A 7,682-nucleotide genomic window follows, 5' to 3' on the forward strand; every position below is an offset into this window, starting at 1 on the left:
GCGCTTTCACGTCTTTTTTTAGCAACTTTTTTTAGAAAAAAAGTCGCTAAGGGGTCTGAAAACTCGCTAAATATAGCGACAAAGTCGCTAAGTTGGTAACACTGCGCTCTACACTTTTACTTAGCCCGGCGGCTGCTCGAATTCTTTTGCTGGTTTACCGCGACTGACGACTCGTTTAATTAAGGTAAATACAACCATGTCACTGTTATAAAAAATAGACACACAGCTTATCATCTTATAGTTCTAAAACATCTAAAATCACTCTGTTGTTAATTTGTTAGTTAGATTAGCCGCTAGCATACGCACTGTGTTGGAGGCTTGTTGCTAGCTAGTTAGCGATGCTACACACCTGCTACTCTAATAGTCTGTGTTATTGAAGGATTCGGCACTTCTTATGTTTTATCCATTTTTAGACAGCGATGAGATCATCTGCACACTCTGCAGAAGACCAGAGTTACTGTTAATATCAAAAATATAATGCTGTCCTTTCAGATTTTAACAGAAGACTGTGAGTGTAATGGATTTAAAACTGTTTAAATCTCTACAGCCTGGTAACATGAAAACTTTAAAAACAGCAGCAGAACGTTTCAGTAGTGTAGTCTAATTTGTTCTGTTCATTTAATAATAGAGTCCATATTATATCAACAGCTACATTAACCCTGGAGAGAAACTAGTGAGGGAGACCAACAGGACCAAGCTGGATTTCCTGGCTCCAGAGGTTTGGAGAAACTTCTTGCCTTTCTTTCATCACAGCTGTCCTGTGCCAGAAGTTCTGTTGACCCACTGAAAGAGGCTTCATTTAAGAAACACCAGGAACACTGAAGCTCATTGCATTGATCAAGCAGGACTCATGATCTTCACCAGCAGCTCCCTCACAGGGAAATCTTCAGCACTCCTCTGTAGGCCGGCCCCAGAAGATGGATAAACCCAGCATTTCATGAACACTGTGATGGAGACCTTTGGTTTGTGTAATGTTATAAATATTCGGATACTCCCCAAAGGCTCCAGGCTTTTACATAAAGATATTACACAGCAAAATCTCCAGTGTTAAATTAACACTAGAGAGTGTCTATATGGGTCCACTCCTCTGAGTGTTAAATACAACACTGTTGAGTGTTAAATTAACACTTTTGACAGTGTTATATGTTTAAAAGTAACCTAGTCAGTTTTGAAGATTAACAATGGCTAACACTGAGCAGTGCTGATTTTCTAACACTGGAAAATAACTCAAAATGTTAGAAATATTCCAGTCATCAAGGAGCTCAGATGGAGAGATGACCGATAAGGACGAGGAAGAAATTGAGCTCCCGGGCGAATCAGCTCTAAGAGAACAAGAAGAAATAAAACCAGCTGCAGAAAGGCAAGGTATCCGAGCTCCAACCCCAGCAGAAGTGGTTGCAGCTGACATCGTAAATGAGATACTTGGGAACACGGGTTCAAGCAGCGAAGAGCTCTGTAAGAGGTGTAGCTTGCCCAAACCTGCCTTTCATGCAGGATTAATTATCAACAAGCTGAGAGACTTCTTCTCCAGATGTTTGCCATCCACCTCTCACTCCCGGCTCAAAGCACGCAAACACCGCTTTTCCATGTTTGCGAAAAAACAATTTGAAAAAATGGAAAAAGAGCTGAGAAAAGTAATAAAGGCAAACAGGAAATTTGTTGTTTGTCTAAAAAACATTTGCAGGTTCCACAAGTATGAAACAGTGCCCTCAGATGAAAGTGTGGCTTTCAGCCTCCCAGGGTCCCACAGTACAGAGGCTCATCGAGCCCCTTCACGAAACACACTGCTTCGTTACATACGTTCTTCTCCAGTCGACTTTGACAACATTAGATCAGACGTTAATGAGTTATTTGAGAAATTAACAAAGAAAGAAAAACTCTTCCTCGTCCACAAAACAGTGGGAAACATTAGACACAGTGAGGCAACCAGAGATTTTACTGTGAAGTTAACGGCAAAAGTGTTTGATCTACTTATGACGGATCGACTATATCAAATCCCCAAACCTCTAATGGGTAGATCCCTCTCAAACACCGTCATCTCCAGGACTCCACAGCCAGCACATGGCTCTAAGCGTCCCTTTTCTGCTGAAGTCCTCTATGTCCTCATAGAAGACGCAGTAGAAAAGTTTTTACAAAAACTTTTACTCTGGGTGGAGAACGAAGACGTAGATCAAATGATTGAGGACAAGGTCTCTGTCACTGTGGAAGACATCCAGAACATTATTAAAAGAACAAGGACCCCAACAAAGGAAAGCACAGATTCAGATGGCAGTGGAAGAGAATCTGTTCCATTACCTGTAACACCAAATTCTGGGAGCATGACCCCAGAAAAATGCTCTGTGGAACCTGATCAGACACCAAAATCTGGGAGCATGACCCCAGAAAAATGCTCTGTGGTACCTGATCAGACACCAAAATCTGGGAGCATGACCCCAGAAAAATGCTCTGCCAGCGTTTCAGGCGTTCTCAAGGATTCCTCTGACCTGTCAGAGGTGCGTTCCGTATCAGTGTCATCTTCTGATGCTGAGAAAATTTGCAATGACCTCACCATTATCCTCATGATGAGACTCATCAAAAAATCAAAACGTGAAACTCAAAACTTTTTTGCCAGGACCACATCTACTACAAAAGAACTACACGTGGTCATCAACCGTGTGAATGACCTGATGCGGCCTGAACTCATCAGCACAGAGTCCACCACAAGTCTGACAAATAACAGGAAAAAGTTAATCAAGAAAATAGCCAAATGCCTCATCAAGGAGTTTGGCTCCCCAGACAATGTGTTAAAGGCTGCGATGGCAAATGATGCGTCTTTTGATGAGGCTCTGATAAAACATCTAAAAATCCGCCTCGGAGTCATCCCCAGTCCTCCCAAAAAGTCCAAAATTTCCAGGTTTTTTTCAGCGGTGGGAAAAGCTCTGCGAAAACCCTTTAGGTGGTTCACTAAAGCCAGAGATGATTAAAATGACATCCTGGCTTCCCCCGCTGCCCTGCTTCTTTTAACATCTTGAAGCAGAATTTTAGCATCTAATCCAAATTTTAACAACTGTAGTTCACGCCATCTCGTCTCGTTTTTGATTTCCATCCCCCCCAACCGGTCGCAGCGGATGGCCGCCCCTTCTGAGCCCGGTTCCGTTGGAAGTTTCTTCCTTTTAAAGGGAGTTTTTCTTCCCCACAGTCACCTAGTGCTTGCTCAGAGGGGGATCATTTGATTGTTGGGGGTTCTCTGTAGTACTGTAGGGTTTTGACCTTACAGTACAAACAGGGAGGAGACTTTGTGATTTGGCGCTTGATATTTAAAATATCTAATTTGGCATGAAATAAAAAAAATCTAAATTAAAAATACATTCCAACTTTGTTTGTGTTTTTCTTCTGTTGTCAAATATGTAGAAAGTGTTGCACGTGTGATTTTAGTCATTTGGCATCAATATGTAGCCAACATGTGTGTGTTTGTGATCATGCTGCATCTATTTTTGTCTGATTTGTGTCTTATTTTAGTCAATTTACATCTACACTCAACAAAAATATAAACGCAACACCTTTGTTACTGCTCCCATTCCCCATGGGATGGACGTAGAGACCTAAAATTCATTCCAGATACACAATATAACCATCCCTCCCAAACAGTGGTCACAAATCAGTCCAAATGTGTGGTAGTGGGCACATCTGCCATATTGAGATAATCCATCCCACCTCACAGGTGTGCCACATCAGGATGCTGATCTGACATCATGAGTAGTGCACAGGTGTACCTCAGACTGCCCACAACAAAAGGCCACCCTGGAATGTGCAGTTTTGTCTCACAGCAAAATGCCACAGATGCCACAAGCAATGAGGGAGCGTGCAACTGGCATGCTGACAGCAGGAATGTCAACCAGATCTGTCGCCCGTGCATTGAATGTTCATTTCTCAACCATAAGCCGTCTCCACAGGCGTTTCAGAGAATATGGCAGCACATCCAACCGGCCTCACAACCGCAGACCTCGTGTAACCACATCAGCCCAGGACCTCCACATCCAGCAGGTTCACCTCCAAGATCGTCTGAGACCAGCCACCCAGACAGCTGCTGGAACAATTGGTTTGCACAACCAAACAATTTCTGCACAAACTGTCAGAAACCGTCTCAGGGACGCTCAACTGCATGCCCGTCGTCCTCATCGGGGTCTTGACCTGACTCCAGCTCGTCGCCGTAACAGACTTGTGTGGGCAAATGCTCACATTCGATGGCGTCTGGCACGTTGGAGAGGTGTGCGCTTCACGGATGAATCATGGTTCACATTGTTCAGGGCAGATGGCAGCTGAGAATGTCCCAGTTCTTGCATGGCCAGCATACTCACCGGACATGTCACCCATTGAGCATGTTCGGGATGTTCTTGACCGGCGTATACGACAGCGTGTACCAGTTCCCACGAATATCCAACAACCTCGCACAGCCATTGAAGTGGAGTGGACCAACATTCCACAGGCCACAATTGACAATCTGATAGACTCCATGCGACGATGTGTTGCACTGCATGAGGCAAATGGTGGTCACACCAGATACTGACCGGTTCTGGGTCCCCAGACCCCCAATAGCGCAAAAAACTGCACATTCCAGGGTGGCCTTTTGTTGTGGGCAGTCTGAGGTACACCTGTGCACTACTCATGATGTCAGATCAGCATCCTGATGTGGCACACCTGTGAGGTGGGATGGATTATCTCAATATGGCAGATGTGCCCACTACCACACATTTGGACTGATTTGTGACCACTGTTTGGGAGGGATGGTTATATTGTGTATCTGGAATGAATTTTAGGTCTCTACGTCCATCCCATGGGGAATGGGAGCAGTAACAAAGGTGTTGCGTTTATATTTTTGTTGAGTGTATTTTGTGGCCCAAATGTGTGGATCCTTTTTGACATTGCTATGTTTCGTCTTAATGCTTCACGTTGGTTGTTGGTGTTTGTGCTCATTTTGATTCTAGATGTAGACCTGCCATCTGAAAATTAGCACATCGCCCACTTGGAGCATTTTTTCGTTAGTCCAGGGGTTTAACACATTTTCTATTTCAGAAAGGGCAAATACCTCGGTTACTTTACTACTGACCAAATAAATGATGATGATGACATATACAGACAACGATGTGAGCTCTATGTGCAGGCAAATACAGTTTAACACTAATTCTGCTTTTGTTCACTTCCAGTTAAAGTGATTTTGTTTATGTTTGTTTGTTGCATACTATTATATACTGGCCCCGTGTGGTCAGGATAGCTAGAGGGGGTAGTGCCAGTCAGATGTTTGTAGCTGTGGGTGTTTGGACTTTTAAAGCACTTTTAAGAAAGTTAATGTTCACTTTTAGAGAACGACTGGACGACAGTGAGTGGTTCCAGTTACTCATGCAGTCTGAGGAAGGTGAAGTGTTTGTGTATTTATTGATTTCTTTTAAGTCACTGTGTATTTTATGTACATTATAAGTTTATAAGTCCTGTCAGCCCTGTGCTGTGACAAGAAGTCACACACTCAGCTGCTCTTAATCTGGGTTAATCTGAGTTTGTTGAAATGTGCTGGTTTTTGAGTCATACATCAGGAGTGACCTGCCGCTCAGAGCTGAGAAACATTTCCAGACATGCTACAAATAAGTTGGGATATGTTTTAAGTAATGTGATCCATGTTACACAAGTGCTTCACAAGGGCAACAGAGTGAAACACACAGGTCTTTTAAACCTCAGGGTAAACACAGACAATGAAATGTGATGTATAAAAACCAACACAATGCAGGAGAAGAAAGAACTCGCTATAGTGAAAGACAGTCCACAGAAAACAGCTGTATGGAAGCAGGTTAGGTTACTAAGATTTTGGATGGGGTCTTTGGGTGATTTGCTACCTGTGTGTTTCAGGTAGTCAACGTAAAAGGAAGTTCCACCAACTCTTATTTTTCTCTGTATCATGAACTGTGTGAATACTTTCTGTAGACTGGATCCAGGAACAACCTCACCCTTAAACAAGAAAAACAACTTCCAATGACACAGCAGTTTCACATACCTGAGTAACAGCCTGAGGTGCATTTATCTCATTGTTTTGGATAACTAGGCAAAAATACTCAAGTGGCATTGTTTTAAGACATTTTGTTAAAAATACTTGTTATATGTTAAAACATTTGGTATTTAAAAAATCAGCCATGCAAGACTTTAGTAGTTTTATTCAGGGTTCAAGAACCTGATTCTTGACTCTTTATTCTGACTCCCACCAGTTCAATAGAAAGGTCACATTTGAAAGAAAAACATGAAGACAATTATATCAGCCTGAAATCAGGTTCCTGTTGATCACATTTATTTTATAATAAGATGAGATGTTGCATTTATCAGACTAACACAGAGGACTTCAGAGCTGCTCTTACCAAATGGACAAATACATGTTTATCTGTCTGTCTGGTGCATGTTGGACTCGTTCTTATCTGTACACAAGTACAGATACTTAAGCAGAAGTCAAAACATGGATTGGGCTCCACACTGAGTCCCTGTGTGCAGTCTGAAACTCAAATGACCGTTCAGATGTTTTAAATGAGATATTAAAATCTTAGGCTGGATCCAGGCAAAGTTTCCCTGAACAGTGGTTGTGTTTGTGCTCTTTCCTGCCTCCCTGCACACACTGTTGTTGTCCTGATGTGTTTGTGCTGACTTTGTTTGTGTGTGTGAGGTTAAATGGCCCAAAGCTGCTGCAGACCTCGTTCTCAAGACTCATGTTTTCCTATTTCACTGAATTTCTATTGAGTATCTTCATCACTGTATAGCTGCACGTCTGGTTGTGTAAGACACACTTAGAGTAGAGACTATCTGTGTGTTACACAAAGCATTTCTCAAATCTTAATTTGATATTTATTGTGTGTGTGTGTGTGTGTCCTCTTCCTCACTTGTGCTCAAACAAAGGCTCACTGACACACAGTAGAACAGCAGCCTGAAAAGCCGGTTTTAACCACTGGTTTGGCATTATACCAGTACCTAATTAAGATCCAGTTCATGCATTTGAAGAAAGACACAAATGCTGGTGCTCAAAAAGCACAGTAACAACAACCTGTTGGTGTAAAGTGGGAACAAGTGAGTTCAGTGGCTGTAGGAGGGTCTAACACAAGAACTTCTCGCAAGCAGTCCACAGACGTGAGCCAATTTCCTGCAAATTGCCCAAACCTTTGCTACATCATGCAGTTGTTGGCTGGTTTTCAAAATGCGCTAATGAACCAACACATCACGTTCACCAGCGATATAGTGTCTGCTGTTAACTGCCAGCTCCAACATATGCTGCTACATACTTGTACTATTCTGACATTTTTATCAAAGTACAAAATACCAATCCATTCATAATTCATTTATTAAACTTTTTGAACACAAAACATACAAAGTAATTCAGGATCACAGCCAAACTGTCATTAAAAACGGAATTAAAAGTATTGAGCGGTTTCATATTGCAGCCAGTTAAGACAGGGACATTTGTATTTGTATTTGTATCTTTATTTATTTCAGACATAATAAAACAAACAAAAAAACCCAATATATACTCGTCTACATGTATTTTCATTTACGAATACGAATATATGTGTAGATATACACACACACACACACACACGTATTTGTACAGACAAACAAGAAAGAAATATAATAAAATAAAACACATTCGTCTAACATGAGATAACAGTTGTTTGGTCTGT

The sequence above is a fragment of the Diplotaxodon limnothrissa genome, linkage group LG3, assembly GCF_057381915.1.
Source record: "Diplotaxodon limnothrissa isolate DT_005_m linkage group LG3, D_limnothrissa_male_GT1.1, whole genome shotgun sequence".
NCBI lineage: Eukaryota > Metazoa > Chordata > Actinopteri > Cichliformes > Cichlidae > Diplotaxodon > Diplotaxodon limnothrissa.